Here is a 17,929-nt window from a genome sequence, read left to right on the forward strand (position 1 = left end):
CAAGTGATCCAATCACCTCGGCCTCTCAAAGTTCTGGGATGACAGGCGTGATTTTTAGTAGAGACAGGGTTTCATCATGTTGGCCAGGCTGGTCTTGACTCCTGGCCTCAAGGAATCCACCTGCCTCAGCGATCCACCCACCTCGACCTCTCAGTTCTGGGATGACAGGCCGCGCCCAGCCCCATCACCTTTTCAGTTCCTCCCATCCTCTGGGCCCCTCTGCCTCCCTCCCACATGCAGCCTTGGGGTGTTGGTTACCTTGCCATCAGCAGGCCCCTGTCAGGCTTTCTCGTCATCCTGCACCCAGCAGGTGCGTCATAAATGCTGCGTATTCAGAGTTTCTCATCCCTCTGATCTCTTGTCCACTCCAAAATCCTTGCTGCATTGCTGAGATCTACCCATGAAAGGTTTGCTTTTCAGCAGAGTCCCCACGCCACAGTCTTCCAGCATGAGGGGTACGTGGGGATAGTAGAGGCTTGTTTCTTGTTTTCAGAATGATAAAACTGGAACCGATAAAGGGTAAGGGATTTGCCGAAGGTCACACAGCTAATGACAGAGCTGGTGGCACCAGAAGAAATCTACCTGTTCTTTGTATGTTTTAAATAGCTTTATTGAGGTATAATTGATCAGCAAAAGCTGTACATATTTAACGCTCACAGTTCCGTGAGTTTAATCATTGTGCCTCTTGGGTTTTGGGGTGGTTTGGGATTTTTTTGTTACTATTGTTACAAGAACACTTAACATGAGATATTCCCTCTTAACAAGTTTCTAAGTGTACAATACAGTATTGTTAACTATAGGCACTTCTGTTTGTCCAACAGATCTGTAGAACTTACACATCTTACATAACTGAAACTTTACACCCATTGAACAACAACTCTCCATCTGCCTCCTCCACCGCCCCATCCCTGGCAACCATCATTCTTTTCTCTGCTTATATGACTTTAGCACCTTTAGATATCTGATACAAGTGGAATCATGCAGTATTCATCCTTGTGTAAGGCGCTTATTTCACTCAGTGTGTCTTCTCAGTTTACTCATGCTGTCACAAATGGCAAGTTTCCTTCTTTTTTAAGGCGGAATAATGTTTCATGGTATGAATACACTACATTTTCTTTTTTTTTTTTTTTTTTTTTCTTGAGGCAGAATCTCGCTCTGTCGCCCAGGCTGGAGTGCAGTGGCACCATCTTGGCTCACTGCAACCTCCACCTCCCTGGTTCAGGTGATTCTTGTGCCTCAGCCTCCCGATTAGTAGCTGGGATTACAGGAGCCTGCCACCACGCCCGGCTAATTTTTGTATTTTTAGTAGAGACAGGTTTTTGCCACGTTGTCCAGGCTGGTCTCGAACTCCTGGCCTCAAGAGATTCACCTGCCTTGGCCTCCTAAATTGCTGGGATTACAGGCGTGAGCCACCGTGCCCGGTCAGAATATACTCCATTTCCTTGATCCATTCTTCTGTCAGTAGACACATGAGCTGTTTCCATATCTTGGCCATTATGAATAATGCTTCAGTGAACATGGGGATACAGATATCTCTTTGAGATCCTTTTGGCCATCTACTCATGGATTAAAGACTTAAACACAGGACCTGAAACTGTAAAACTCCTAGAAAAAAAACATAGGGAAAAAGCAATGATCTTTTAGATGTGACACCAAAAGCACAGGCAACAAAAGCAAAACAAACAAGTTGGAAAACGTCAAACTAAAAAGCGTCTGCACAGCAAGGGAAATAATCAGAATGAAAAAGCAGCCTACAGAAGGGAAGAGAATATTTGCAAACGTATATCCGATAAAAGGGCTAGTATCCAAAATGTATAAGAAACTCCAACAACTCAATGGCAAAAAAAAAAAAAAAAAAATTTAAAAAATGAGCAAAGGACTTGAATAGACAGTTCTCCAAAGAAGACATGCAAATGGCCAGTGGGTATATAAAAAAAAGGCTCAACTTCAGTGTTCAGGGAAATGCAAATCAAAACCACAATGAGATAAACCTCACACCTGCCAGGATGGCTATTTTATTTTATTTTATTTTATTTTTTATTTTATTTTATATTTTATTTTATTTTATTTTATTTTATATTTTATTTTATTTTATGTTATGTTATGTTATGTTATTTTTTATTTATTTTAATTTTATTTTGAGACTGAGTTTTGCTCTGTCACCCAGGCTGGATTGCAGTGATGCGATCTTGGCTCACTGCAACCTCTGCCTCCTGGGTTCAAGCTATTCTTATACCTCAGCCTCCTGAGTAGCTGGGATTACAGGCGCCCACCACCATGCCCAGCTAATTTTGTATTTTTAGTAGAAACAGGGTTTCACCATGTTGGCCAGCCTGGTCTCGAACTCATGACCTGAAGTGATCCGCCCACCTCGACCTCCCAAAGTGCTAGGCTTATAGGCGTGAGCCACCACACTGGGCCAGGATGGCTAATTTTGTTTTTTTTAATGTTGGCGGCCAGGTGCGGTGGCTCACGCCTGTAATCCCAGCACTTTGGGAGGCCAAGGTGGGCGGATCACCTGAGGTCAGGAGTTCCGAGACCAGCCTGACCAACAAGGAGAAACCCCGTCTCTACTAAAAATACAAAATTAGCTGGGCATGGTGGTGGGCGCCTGTCATCCCAGCTACTTGGGAGGCTGAGGCAGGAGAATTGCTTGAACCCGGGAGGCGGAGGTTGCAGTGAGCTGAGATCGCGCCATTGTACTCCATCCTGGGCAACAAGAGCGAAACTCAGTCTCAAAAAGATAAAATAAAATAAAATAAATGTTGGCAAGGGTGTGGAGAAATTAGAACCCTTGTACACTGTTGTGGGAAATGTTAAACGTCATAGCTGTGATGGAAAACTATATAGTGGTTCCTCAAATTAAAAATAGAACTGCCATATGATCCAGCAGTCTCACTTGCAGATATATATCCAAAATAATTGAAATCAGAATCACAAAGAGATACCTGCTATTTAAAATAAAATAAAATAAAGACAGGGTCTTGCTGTGTTGCCCAGGCTGTACTCCAACTCCTGAGTTCAAGCAGTCGTCCCGCCTCAGCTTCCCAAGTAGCTGGAATTACAGGCGTGCACTACCACAGCTGGTGAGACCTGCTGTTTAAATGAGTGTGCTTTCCACTACAATAAGCTCTCTCTCAGTGGGGTAGAAAGATCTTGTTCTAAATCCCAGATGAACTGGGTACTTTGAAGGAGGTGTAGCATTCAGGTTTGTTCTTAATGACAGTTAGAAATGGTTTTATAACCACATCCTTTTGTTGAAATGCTTTTGATGCAGAAATGCTTTCAGTGCAGCCTTTGAAAAAGATCACCATCTGACTCCATGTCTTTAAAAAAATTAAGCTAATGAAATGACACCTAGGATCTAAGGGATGCCTGGAAGCTTCCTCAGTCCTTTTCTAGCTTGGTGCCATTTCTTATAGACAGAGAGGAGAGCTATTAAGACACACGACAGCAGATTGTTCTGTAATGATGACATTCTTGCTTCATGTAAATAGCCATCTAGAAGCCTCAGTTGGGACTTTGCAGAATGGAATGCAGTTCTTTGATAATCAGAAAATGACTTATTTTGGGAATTAGAGGGTTTTCTATTCTGTTTAACCATTGCATTACCATGCCTGGATTCTATTTTTAAAATCTTACCTACTTTTTAAAAAATGAATATTATTTAATGGAAGCTTTCCCCCGATTGTAAATTAACCTGTGCATTCGTTATAGAAAATTAGAGAAAGTACGAAGAAGAAAAGGAAAGTCACCTGTAATCATCCAACAATGTCCCAGCCTTTCTATGTATATGATCCCAAAAGTGGGATCCTTACTGTTGTTTTAGTTTTCTTTCTCTTAACGTATTTTATTTTTCTCATATTAGTGAATATTGTTTGCAAAGAAGATTTTTTTTTTTTTTTTGAGACAGAGTCTTCCTCTGTCACCCAGGCTGGAGTGCAGTGGCGCGATCTCGGCTCAGTGCAAGCTCCACCTCCCGGGTTCACACCATTCTCCTGCCTCAGCCTCCCGAGTAGCTGGGACTACAGGCACCCACCACCATACCTGGCTAATTTTTTGTATTTTTAGTAGAGATGGGGTTCACCATGTTAGCCAGGATGATCTTGATCTCCTGACCTCGTGATCCGCCTGCCTCGGCCTCCCAAAGTGCTGGGATTACAGGCGTGAGCCACTGCGCCCTGTGCAAAGAAGATTTTTAATGGCTGTATAATATTCTCTCATTAGGCATCAGTTACTCACCTCCCTCGTAGAGGCACGTTGGGTGGTTTAAGGGTTTTTGCTATTATAACTAATGCTGTGTGAACATTCTTGCACGATTCTTTGCCCCCATCTCTGATCCTTTTCGTCAGCGGTTTTCTAGAAATGGGAATTAGCAGTCCAACCATGTAAACCTTCAAACAACCTATCAGTTCTTGAAGCTTTAGGCTCAGAGCAATCCAAATACTAGCCTTACACTCTGCATCTTCAGTGACAGACATTTAGAAAGCTGGGGTTTTTTCCTTTCCTAATGAAGCTTGATGTTTTTGCCGGCATCCAGGGAAGTGATCCTGAGCTGAGGCTGTCAGTAAAAAAGCCATTTCTCAGCCAGGCCCTGAGGCTTAGCCTCTTCCAGCAGCACAGCCTCCAGGAGGCAGAGTCTGGTGTTACATAAAGGGTGCCCTCTGCTTGGAGCAACTCAAGAGCAGAGTGAGGAAGTGAGGCGTTGGCCGTTGCTTTTCAAAATATTTGCCATCTTCAGAAACCCTGTCATTCTTCCCAACAGCCACAAAAGCCAGCGTTTCTTAAAATCTGGCTCTGAGTTCAGCATGGAGGCCCTGGGCCTGGCGTGGAGTACCTTGGTTTGTTGCAGAGAGAGAGAGATGGCAAGGGCAGAGAGCATACACCACACGTGGCTCTGGATGGCTTTCCAGAAACCACACTGGCTGGATCACCCTCAGGCACTCTGAATTCGCAGGCAAGAGAGCCTGTACTTACCCATGCTTTCTGTAAAAGTCATCTTGGCTTTAAGGCAGTTGCAACATGAAAACAGTCTAACACTTCATGAATATCAGCAGCTGGTTTGGTTTTTGACTTGACGCTTCCATTTTGAGTAATTTGGCTATCAGTGCACTCAAGCATGTGTGAAAGACTCACGCAGAGGGTTCAGGGTTGGGGACAGCCCCGCTGCTCCTCAGGAGGCTGGCCACATGACAGTGGTCTATCTCTGCACTGGGATGCCATGTAGCTGTAAAAGCAGTCCATGTGGACCCATCTCTAGGGCTTTTTGTTAGGTGATCAAAGCAAAGTGCAGGACAATATAAGTAATGTGCTAGCTACATTTTTGTCTAAAGAGGGCAAAGGAATTTCTCTTTATGTTAGCTTATAAATGCATAAAAGGAGTCTGGATGAAATTTACAGAGGTTACTGTGGGGGTGGGGACAAGGACGGGAGAGAGAATTGCCACCTAGGTCTTACTCTTTCTTAATATGTTTGAACTATATGAATGTGCTATCTATTGAAAAATAAAATTTTTAAATCAACTTGAGAAAAGGAGCTGAGTAATCCCTGTAATCCTGGCTACTGGGGAGGCTGAAGTGGGAGGATTACTTGAGCCTAGGAGTTCAAGATTACAGTGAGCCAAGACTGCGCCACTGCACTCCAGCCTAGGCAACAGAGCGAGACCTCATCTCTTAAAAAAAACAATAAAAATTAAAAATTTTTAAAAATTGAAAAATGGGAGGAAATGTAAATCTTCCAGCACTTCCTCAGTGTCAGACCCTGAGCTGGACACTTATGTTGTACATGCTCCCAGGTGAGACAGCAGCATCCTCCCTGTTACAGAGAAGGCACAGTGGGAAGTCCAGGGTCTCAACTAGTCAGAGACTAAGCTGGGATCTGAAAGCCTGGGATCTGAAAGCCTCGCCTCTGTCATTCTCCTACATCGCTTCTAAAATGCTACCTGCCTTCCTTTTAACTAAATTGTGCAACATTTTATTCTCCAGAAATGTTAATAAGGAAGATCTGCCTTTAAAATTAGCTTAAAAATACAAAAATCAGCTAGGCGTGGTGGCACATGCCTGTGATCCCAGCTACTCAGGAGGCTGAGGCAGGAGAATCGCTTGAACCCGGGAGGCGGAGGTTGCAGTGAGCTGAGATTGTGCCACTGCACTCCAGGCTGGGTAACAGAGTGAGATTCTGTCTCAAAAAAATAAAGAAAGAAAAACAAAATTAGCTTAAAAGAGGTTCGTATCAGTGTGGACCATGTTGACCCAGATCTGGCCCCACCATTCACACCATTGACCTTGTGACAGTGAGAACGGTGACAGTGACCTCGTCAGCCCAGTGAGGACACAGTTTTTTTTTTTGTTTTTTTTGTTTTTTTTTCCCCCTGAGACAAGGTCTCACTCTGTCACCCAGACTGGAGTGTAGTGGCACAATCTTGGTTCACTGTAATCTTGAATTCCTGGGCTCAAGTGATCCTCCCACTTCAGCCTCCTGAGTAGCTGGGATTACAGGTGCCCACCACCACACCTGGCTAATTTTTGTATTTTTAGTAGAGACAGGGTTTCACCATCTTGGCCAGGCTGGTCTTGAACTCCTAACCTCAAGTGATCCGCCCACCTTGGCCTCCCAAAGTGCTGGAATTACAGGTGTGAGCCACCACTCCCGACCACAGTTGCTCTTCTGAAGGAGTCATATGAGAATGAAGTGAAGGCATCTGAGGAAGGTGGGTGACGCAGGGCCTGACTCAGGAAGGGCAGCTGGGACATGCATCTTTGGCCTGGTCCACAACCAGCGTCTGCTTCCTTCACTTTCTAAGAAACTTATTCAAAGGCTCATCTGTTATTGAGATTTTCCTAAGAGATTGGAGCCTGCCACGTCCCTCAGTGAAGGGCCATCATTGTGAGTGCGCACCTTCCTACACACCTTCCAACAATTCATTAGAGCGTGAATTACTGAACCATGTCTTCCTGTCCTCAGGTTCCAAGTTAGGCTTTGGATGGCAGTTGGCCTTTGCGATCCCGGACTTAACACGCCTAGCATCTGTAGCTCTTTCAGGACTCAAGGCTAAGGAGGACAGAGAATGGATTCTGTGGATAGATCTGTCTTACTACTTATTGCTGGGACCACATGATTTGAGACCAGGTCTTCTTGTGTGGCTGGTGGCAGACTTAGCTTCTTAACATGTGAGTCGCTCACTCCTGGAGGGACCCTGAGTGAATTGCCACTCCCACAGTCAGCTTCCAGAACTGACTGGCAGAAATTGATGAGAGGTTCTCAGCCTGGCGGAGATGTCCCACCCGCTCCTGTGTGGGAGGCCAGGAAGCAGGGTGTCATGCAGGGGACCCATGAGCTTCAAGTGTTCCCTGGGGTTCCTGCTAGCCCACCTTCCTCCTGAGTGCCAGACTCCACAGAGTCCATGGTCCCATTGGTCCCGAGAATAGGACTGTGGCTGACAACCACCCCACAGAATGAGCATCCCTGCCTGTGTCTGTGTTGAAGCTCTTTCATTCAGGGAGACACTGGCTTCAAACCCCTGGAGTGGGGCTGGCCTTCCAGGGAGCCCCTTGATGTCCGCGGAATTGGCATCTCCTGTGGGCATTCCAGGCCCAGATCCGTCACAGAGCTGTCTCCTCTGCCCTTGAAGGCCGGAGAGGTGAAATGAGAGGGCTGTGCTCAGAGCCGTCAACAGACCCAAGGGTCACCCGTCCTAGGGCCACTAGCCCCTTGGCCAGCTCAGGTTCCACCCTCGCCCCCAAGCCAAGGCGTGCAGCCCTGGATATATATTGGAATCACCTGATCACTTTCAAAACATCATGACCCTGGGCTTGGGCCATGCCCCAAACAAGCATTTTTAAGGCATCCCCAGGGACTGTAGCCAGGGAGAGCCACTACTGCTCTAGGCCATTTCAGAGCAGGCTCTTGTCTCATTGGCCCTGTAACTGCCCAACAGGTTCTCCTTGCCTACTGCCTAAACAAGAGCCGATTTATCAAGACAGGAGAATTGCAGTAGACAAAGGGTAATTCACGCAGAGCTGGCTGTACAGGAGACTGGAGTTTTATTATTCCTCAAATCAGCCTTTCCAAGAATTTGGGGATCAGAGTTTTTAAGGATAACTTGGTGGGTAGGGGTTCCGGAAGTGGAGATTGCTGATGGGTCAGCTTGGAGATGAAATCATAGGGGGTGGAAGTGAGTTTTTCTTGCTATCTTCTGTTCCTGGTGGGATCAAAGAGCTGGTTGAGCCAGATTACCTGTCTGTGTGGCATCAGATACTGCATCAGAACACAGGGTCTGCAAAATATCTCAGGCACAATCTTAGGTTTTATGACAGTGATATTATTTTCAGGAGCAATTTGGGGAGGTTCAGACTCTTGTAGCTAATTTGTTAGTCCTACAAAGGCAGACTGGTCCCCAGGCAAGAAGGGGGTTTATTTCAGGGAAAGGGCTGTTACCAGGGTTGTTTCAAAGTTAAACTATAAAGTGAATTCCTCCCAAGGTTAGTTTGGTCTGCATCCAGGAATGAACAAGGACAGCTTGGAAGTTAGAAGCAAGATGGAGTCATTTAGGTTACCATCATAATTTTCTCAGTTAAAATTTTTGCAAAGACAGTTTCAGTTCCTCCTGTTGGGTTTTATAATACCTTATTCCTAATACTTCATACTGTGGGATATGAAGATGGGAAAAGAGTGATAACCGCTCTAGCTTCTTTCTGCTGACAGGGAGCATAGTCAGGGTAGGTGCTGACCCAAAGGTAGGAGGAGTGAAACCACTTTGCAGCTGTCTGCTTCTACTCAGGGCTTCCTGGTTGGGGTTTGAAGGCCTGCCTGACAAAGGCATTAGTATTCTCATCTATAGTTTTAACAAATGAGTCCTAGGATAAAGAGTGAAAGTCCTGGCTTCAGAAGCTTTTGTAGAATTGATCCTAAGCTCTGAGGGACCCAGGTAAATAGCTCCAAGAACCAATCAGACATGGGGTTACTAGCAGAGAGAGATTTGGGTCAGAGGTTGTTAGACAGATTGGGGTAGACAGGAAAGAGGAAATTTAAATATACTCTTCCTTATCTTTTTAGTCAGTTTTCCTAGTCCTAAGACTAGATCAGTTCAGTTAAACAGCTGTTTCCCTTATCAAGAGATGGCATTGGAGATGGGCTAGGCGTCTTTAGTTATAGAGGAGGAAGGCAGTGGCAGTTTGACATGTTTTTGTCATCTGTATTACAAAGAATAAGCTTCAGCTTGCAGGGCCTCAGGAAAAAGGTAGTAGCAATTTAATTGAGTCCAAGTCAGAAAAGTAGGGAAAAAAATGGAAAGCATTAGTTTGGGAATTGTAGCCCACAAAGAATTCAGGATTTAGTCCAAATTGCAGAAAATAATAAAAACTCAAGAACAAAGGACAAGACTAGAATCTAACAGCAGGGTGTACCACAGTTTTTTCAAACACTTTTTTCTCTCTCCCATCCTTATTTTTATTAAAGAGAAATCATAGTAGGACAAGTTTACTTGCAAAATAAGTCATAGTCTTATTATGCTTGGCCTGATTATTTGTATAAAGTACAGCAAGAATAATTATTTGCCAGATAGGCTGTTTTTAAAATTGGCTTTGCTGAAACTTTGTTCCATAAGAAATCTCAGGTTAGACTTTTTTAAAGCCTCGAGCCCAGCCATGGATTTATCTACTATACCTGCAAAGATAAACCTGTATGAGTTGGGTGAAATTTTTTCTTCTCATGGTCCTAAGATAATTGGGGGCTCCTGGGCCTGTCAGAAAGTGACATTCTTTATTTACCACAGTTCAGGAACTCTGTACAGGGACTGTGTAGACAAGGTATGAGGCCAGCTTTTCCAAGGGACTTCTATTGGCTCTGTTAGTCAACTTTGTTCCTTAAAGCAGTCTGTTTATATTTGAAAGTATGTCATTCCAGTCAAAGCCTTGGTAAAGTAACCAGCATCTCTAATTGTATGCTATTACAAAAGAAAACAGATTGTTACCTCCCTTGCTCAAATAATTATACTGCCATAAGTTGAGAATACTCACAAATAGTTTCCAAATTCTGGAGAAATCAGAGAGAAGGCAATATGCTCTAAATTTTGCTCACAGAAGTATACTTTAACTCAATTGCTAAAAGTTATAAATAGCTCAAAAGAAAAATAGTTTTCTTGATTCTGAAAAACAAAACTGAGAAATCAGAGAGAAGGCAATATGCTCTAAATTTTGCTCACAGAAGTATACTTTAACTCAATTGCTAAAAGTTGTAAATAGCTCAAAAGAAAAATAGTTTTCTTGACTCTCAAAAACAAAAGGATTAACAGTGTTTAACACATCAGCTCTCCATGAGGGTCCTAGAAGTTTTCTTTCCTCCATTCCAATGGCACAATTTGTAAAGTTATCAGAGACCTGCATTCAAGAGTACCCATTAGAGTACTATATCTGATTATAAACTGCCTTTTGAAAAGGATAAAACCAAGACAGTTGCCTGTGGGTAACAAAAGTCTCAGGACAGCCATAGTTAAAGATGCAGTCAACAAGGAAATATGGTCATCTCTGTGACACACGGTTTAACATAACAGTTATAATTATTACTGATGACATATACTGAGACATATCAGAATTATAGGAATCTTACACAATTTTGTAACACATACTAATAACATATTTATATGACTATAAACCCAAAGAAAGTTAAACACTTTTTTATATTTGGCAGTGCTTCCTACATAATTTTAATACACCAAATAAGCCAAATATGTCTCTTTTGGACTTTAGGGGACTTTTTTTTTTTTTAACTTAGAATTTGATCTTGGAAAGTTTGTTAAATATCAAAGGTTTGAAACACTAGATATCACAAAGTAGAATCCCAGGTCACCATAAGTAATTCATTTAGCCAAAATGATAACTCAAACATTTTATAAAGGGAAAAACCTTTACTCTGATAGAGAGAAGACTCAGCTTTCTAAACAACAAAACCCAATGAAGATAGCATGAGGCCAACTGAATCTCTTTTATTTTTTTTAATAGTTTACTCCAAAGCCAAACAAAAATCTTTCATTGTCTCTCTCTCTCAATATTACATAAAAATATTCTTCAAAAGAGAAAACCAAATTTTATCTTGCATTAGTGCATCTTTAATGCTAAAGCTAGTTTTGTTGTTGTTGTTGTTGTAGTTTTGAGATGGAGTTTCACTCTTGTCAACCAGGCTGGAGTGCAGTGGCATGATCTCAGCTCACTGCACCCTCTGCCTCCCAGGTTCAAGCGATTCTCCTGCCTCCCAAGTAGCTGGGATTACAGGCACCCACCACCACTGCTGGCTAATTTTTGTATTTTTAGTAGAGACGGGGTTTCACCATGTTGGCCAGGCTGGTCTTGAACTCCTGACCCCAAGTGATCCGCCCACCTCAGCCTCCCAAAGTGCTGGGATTACAGGTGTGAGCCACCACTCCTAGCCAAAGCTAGTTTTTAATAAAATTTTATAAACAAATCTATCCAATTTTAGTTTGACTGTAGGGTAATATTTTCATAAACCTTTTATATAACCCTTTATAATTGTTTGTTAAAAGAACAAATCAGTGTTCAAAAATAAAACCCTTTTTTTTTTTTTTTTTTTTTTTTGAGATGGAGTCTTGCTCCATTGCCCAGGCTGGAGTGCAGTGGCACATTCTCAGCTCACTGCAACCTCTGCCTCCCAGGTTCAAGCAATTCTTCTGTCTCAACCTCCCAAGTAGCTGGGACTACAGGCATGTGCCACCACATCTGGCTAATTTTTGTATTTTTAGTAGACACAGGATTTCACCATATTGGCCAAGCTGGTTTCGAACTCCTGACCTCGTGATCTGCCTGCCTCGGCCTCCCAAAGTGATAGGATTACAGGCATGAGCCACCGCGTCTGGCATAAAACCCTATTATTTTGATATATGGGCCCAGATTCTGGCCCTGCATCAGTATGCTTTTAATACTTAATTTATAGAAAAATTAAATAATACCCTTTCGATTTTAGCCTGCTTGCTCACACACAGAGTTCTTCACAAAGTTAATTTTTCACAAACCTACAATTTGCTTAAACTTTCAGTTTTATTTTGTCTTTCTTTCAACCAAAAATAATCCTTAAACTCTCCAAATTAGACAAGATTTTCTTTTTTTAAAAAAAAACATATTCCCATGTCTTTAAGCAGTTTTAATTACATACCGGGTGCAGAGCCTAGAATACAGGACAGAACTGTAGATAAAGTCTGACTCTGTCTGGCCTAGCTAGGAGTCATGGCTATCTCCATATGTCCCCAGGCCTTATCTGGAATCTAATGGCTCTAAGTAGGCAAATTGAACAATTACAAAAGTCATAGAAGCCACTTGTGACCTTAAAGCATCCAGCAGAAACAGTATCTGATCTGCCTAATTCAGACCAAATGAAGACAGTTTTATTTCATCAATAATCTTTAAAACTATATTTACCAAAGATTACTAACGTCATGTGAACTAAAATGCATTAGAGTTGCTATTTCTCTGACAAAATATTTAAGTGGTTATTTTTTAAGCCAATTAATTACAGCTCTTAAACATCACACACACAACATTCTAAATATACAGACCGAAGAAGATTCATTAGTTGTTAAGATTTTTCATTTGCTGGATTTTTAGGGTTTTTTTCCCCCATTTTACAAATCTTGTCACGACTCACAGAGAACATCTATGCCATGCTTGGACTGTCTGACTTGTGCTATGTGTCCGTCTTTCCTGAATAATCAGTCGTTCTATTTTAGGACAAGAATTTACCATACAAGATCTTTTCTCATATAAATTTCTTTTTTTATAATCATCCTTACCAAAAATACATCTTTATATCCCTAACTCTTTTCACATATCTCTCTCCCCTACTAAAGTAATTCCTGATGCCCTCAAAAGTGGAAAAGGCCAAGTAATGTGATTCAAAACAGAACAGAGCCTTAGATTTTGAGAGGGATCTGTCTGCTTACACTTCTTGGGGTTTTGTGAGGAAAACAGAGTTTCTCCCAAAACAGGGTCTATGGCGCCTTCTCTCTTTTTCCCAAGGAGTCCCCAGCTGTCAGAAAGTACCTTAGGTCCTCTCATGTGGGCATTCAGAGTGGCAAGAAGACAGACTGGGGAAATAATTCAGTTGACTGAGAAGAAAGACAAACAAAAACTCATTCCTCGAAGGAAAAAAAAAACAAAATCCAGGAAGAGAAAAAGCACAAAGGCTTTTTTTTTTTTTTTTTTTGAAATGGAGTCATGCTGTATCACCCAGGCTAGATAGAGTGCAATGGCATGATCTTAGCTCACTGCAGCCTCTGCCTCCCAGGTTCAAGTGATTCTCGTGCCTCAGCCTCCCGAGTAGCTGGGACCACAGGCACACGCCACCAGGCCTGGCTAATTTTTGTATTTTTAGTAGAGACAGGGTTTCACCATGTTGGCCAGGCTGGTCTTGAACTCCTGACCTCAAGTGATCCCCCTACCTCAGCCTCCCAAAGTGCTGGGATTACAGGCATGAGCCACTGCACCCAGCCCACAAAGGCCTTTTAAATGTGTGCATATATAAACATATATATATGCACACATTTATATATATAAATATATATATGCACACATATATATAAATATATATACACACATTTTTATATATAAATATATGCACACATTTATATATGTAAATAAAACTTGGATATCCGTTTTTAATTAAGCAGATTTTAACTGTAGAGCTCTTTTTTTTTTTTTTTTTTTTTTTTACAAAATCTTTTTAAATTTCTTGTTACCAAACTCTAGCCAGGATAGACAGCCAGTATTTCTGGCTTTTGAACTTTACCACAGGTAACCTCCTAGCAAAATTAATAAGTCTTATCTAAGATTATGACTTAACTATGGAAGTATAAGATGTCTCAAAGGGATGGTAAGCAGTTTTTTGTGAGGTTTTTGTTTTTGTTTTTGTTTTTGTTTTACAAGATTTAGAATCTCCCGAAACGTAGTTTAGAGAAAAGAAAATTTAAGGCAGATTTTAAGGCAAGCTGTCCGTGGTGCGGAAAGAATCAATAAATGGCACAAAAAAAAACTTAAATAAATAACAAACCAGAGCGCACCCATTCCATAAGCTGGGAACCAGACCCAGGCTACCACTGTGAAACAGCAAAGCTTCAGCTACCGAGCTAAAGCTGAAGGCTGTTACACTGCTCTTCCTGGGAATCCAGGACTTTACTCAAGATAATTCTTAAGGCTAGACATGACACTGTCACATGTCCTCTCAGACCAGCCACCTGACATGAACCCAAAAATTCATGCCCTCTGGATGCCAGAGACCAAGAGAGGGTACCCTGACATGGTCCCAAAGTCAAGTTTTTCAGGATGTAAAACAAGAGAAGAGGGAAACCTTATCTGGTTTTTGTTGGAGCAAAGTTTGGAACTGACCAGTCTGCCAGGCTGGCTTGAACAGCGGGCTTAGAGGGGTCCTTTGTCCACATCCTCTTCTGTGGTACTGCTCTCCATGACCGGGGATGCAGCTGTGAGTGGGTTTGGTTTGCGCTGTATCTCCAGCTACTAAAGCAATGCCTGGCAGGTAGTAGGTGTTCTAGAAAGGTGTGTCGTGTTAATGTGTGAATACTGACTCCCCCTCCTAAGTCACTGAGTGAGGAGGCATGTGACAGCTGGTTGTGCCTTTGTTTTTGTTTTTCTTTTTCTTTTGAGATGGAGTCTCACTCTATTGCCCAGGCTGGAGTGCAGTGGTGCGACCTTAGCTCACTGCAGCCTCCAGAGTAGCTGGGGATTTGTATTCACAGCACAGAGTGCACCAGATTCGCTACAGCCTAAGTCTAGGCTCATAAGATTTTTTCTATTAATCAGACCCTTGCAGAGGAGACAAACAGTGATGTTTTCCACTTACACATGGCGAGAGGGGCCAGAAGCCTGGCTGATAAGAAATGTTTACCCTTTTTGCCTGCATGTCAGGTTTCTGGGTTCCCATTCTCTGTAGCTTCCAGAAGAACGGAGCAGCTCTTGATGGCCCTGCTCGCTGCGCGCTAGCTTTGGGCACCAAGTCGCATTGCAAAGGAAAACCATCCGTTTCTGTTTTATGGAAACACAGGCAAAAGCCTGTCAGTTTTTCAAGATGCTGCCCAATGGGCTGCATGGGGAACTGAATTAACATTTTCCATCCTGGCTAGAGCAGAGTACACATGACAAAACTAGTCACTACGCTCAGTGCCCAGCATCAACTGGGCAAGGCTCAAACTTGCTCCCGTTGGTCTCTGTCATCTTTGATCCACTCCACTCAAAGTGGGAAGGGATGCCTTTCACCTGGAATGCAAAGGATGATCTCTAAGCCAGATGGAAGAGCGGATGGTCACCCTCGAGGCAACCCTGTTGAACTTCCGAGCTTCTGCTAACAAGTCCTTCAGGGTTCAGCGAATGTGACCAACCAGACAAACTAGGAGAGCCTGATGGACTTCCTTCAGCAATTCCCTTAGACATCTCCTGCACATATACAAACACATACAGCAAAACACCTTCCAGAAAGAGATTCCAGACCAAATCACAAACCAAGAGTATTCCTCCAAACAAGTCCCCTATTCTCTGTACAATTAGGGCAGATACCCCATGCTGGGGCTACAAACAGATGCCACCTAATAGAGCTAGAGATGCCCCATGATGGGGCTACAGGCAGACACCCCGTGATGGGGCTACAGACAGATACCCTGTGATGGGGCTACAGTTACAGGACGTCTCCCCAGGACTGTTTCTCTATTGCAGTTAAATCCATACACCATGGGTTGGCAGCACCCCACTAGTAGAGATGGTGCCAGTGTCAACCCCCAGTCCAAGAGAACTAGGTGGCCACCTGGGCTGGCCTCTGGATCCAGCACCAGTGAGGGGGGTTGGGGAGGCTACTGAATCGCTGGCACATAGCCACAAAGGAGGTCACAGATGAGCCCCCAAATTTGTAACCCCCCCAACAGGTTCTCCTTGCCCACAGCCTACACAGCCAATTTATCAAGACAGGAGAATTGCAATAGAGTAGTTCACACACAGCCAGCTGTGCAGGAGACTGGAGTTTTATTATTTCTCAAATCAGTCTCCAAGAATTTGGGGATTGGAGTTTTTAAGGATAACTTGGTGAGTAGGGGCTCTGGAGGTGTGGATTGCTGACTGGTCAGCATGGAGATGAAATCGTAGGGGGTAGAAGTGAGTTTTTCTTGCTGTCTTCTGTCCTTGGGTGGGATCACAAAGCTGGTTGAATCATATTACCTGTCTGGGTGGCATCAACTGCTGCATTGGAAGGCAGGGTCTGCAAAATATCTCAAGCACTGATCTTAGGATTTACAAGCAATGTTATTCTCAGGAACAATGTGGGGAGGTTCAGACTCTTGCAGCCAGAGGCTCCATGGCTCCGAAACCATAATTTCTAATCTTGTAGCTAATTTGTTAGTCCTACAAAGGCAGACTGGTCCCCAGGCAAGAAGGGGGCTTATTTCAGGAAAGAGCTGTTATCCTCTTTGTTTCAAAGTTGAACTGTAGGCCGGGCAGGGTGGCTCATGCCTGTAATCCCAACACTTTGGGAGGCTGAGGCAGGCGGATCACTTGAGGCCAGGAGTTTGAGACCAGCCTGGCCAACATGGTGAAACCCCGCCTCTACTAAAAGTACAAAAATTAGCCAGGTGTGGTGGCGCACGCCTGTAATCCCAGCTACTCGGGAGGCTGAGGCAGGAGAATCACTTGAACCTGGGAGGCAGAGATTCTAGTGAGCTGAGAGTGCGCCACTGCACTCCACCTTGGTGACAGAGTGAGACTGTCTCCAAAAACAAAAAAAACAAAGTTGAACTATAAACTGAATTCCTCCCAAGGTTAGTTCAGCCTGTGCCCAGGAATGAACAAGGACAGCTTGGAGGTTAGAAGCAAGATGGAGTCAGGCCAGATCTCTTTCACTGTTAACGTTTTCTCAGTTATAATTTTTGCAAATGTGGTTTCAGTCCCTGCATCCATAATACCTAGAAATTTGATAAATACTTGTTAAACAGCCAAAATGAACATCCACAGCAAGAATCGACTATAAGGCATGGTGGTGCACACCTGTAGTCCCAGTTACTCAGGAGGCTGAGGTGGGAGGATTGCTTGAGCCCAGGAGGTGGAGGCTGCAGCAAGACACGATCGCACCACTGCACTCCAGCCTGGGCAAGAGTGGGACCCTGTCTCAAAAATAAATAAGAGTCCCGACCACGAGCTCCAGAGTCCATCTGTGCTATAGGAGGCATCCACACAGCACACACCCACTGCTACCGGCTAAGCAGTTCACGCAGGCTGTGATAGATGACACCGTTGCTCTCTGGACGATTGGGGTTCACTACTGCACTGCACAGGTCAGCAACAGCATGCACAGAAATGGGCTGGGGTGGGGAGACTCGTCAGCCCCCCGGCATCTGAACATGGCCAACACTATGCCTTCTGTTTCATCCTCAGACTTTGGGACTATTAGGGATTTAAATATTAATGCGCGGATTTCACTGAGCCCTGGCCTCTCGTTGGTGCCTGTCAGGTACACTGTAATGAGAAATTGGATCGTTCATTCATCCCTCCCCGCTTCCCTCCCTTCTCCAGGGAACAGGGTTTTTGTTCTTGGAGCTTGGGAGGTGGCTGAGTTCCTCAACTAGAATCAAGTAACCTTTAGTGCATATGCAAATCCAGCATTTGAAATTTCCGGTTCTCTAGCCTTATTATTCTAGAGGGCAGCCAGCTTTCCTTTCATTTCCTTTGGGGTCCGCTTCACTTGCTTTGCACCTACTCTGGTATGCAAGCTCGACACAGCCCCAAGAAGGCTGTACCCCAGGAAGGAGCCCACCATGCTCTGAGAGTCACAAAGAAAGAAGCAGACCCTTGGCGGGAGAGAAAGGAAGGCCTGAGGCAGGTTGTGTTTGTGATGCAGATGCTCCTGCCAGCCCTGCAGCTCTCTGAAAGGGGGT

At 43.7% G+C, this 17,929-nt stretch overlaps 1 protein-coding gene across 1 annotated transcript in view; it reads left to right on the forward strand.

The window, feature by feature from the left end:
• The window catches only part of PMM2 (phosphomannomutase 2), a 51,518-nt gene that overhangs the window by 16,427 nt on the left and 17,162 nt on the right, over window positions 1-17,929 (forward strand). The window lies entirely within an intron of this gene.

The sequence above is a fragment of the Pongo pygmaeus genome, chromosome 18 (assembly GCF_028885625.2).
Source record: "Pongo pygmaeus isolate AG05252 chromosome 18, NHGRI_mPonPyg2-v2.0_pri, whole genome shotgun sequence".
NCBI classification, from domain to species: domain Eukaryota; kingdom Metazoa; phylum Chordata; class Mammalia; order Primates; family Hominidae; genus Pongo; species Pongo pygmaeus.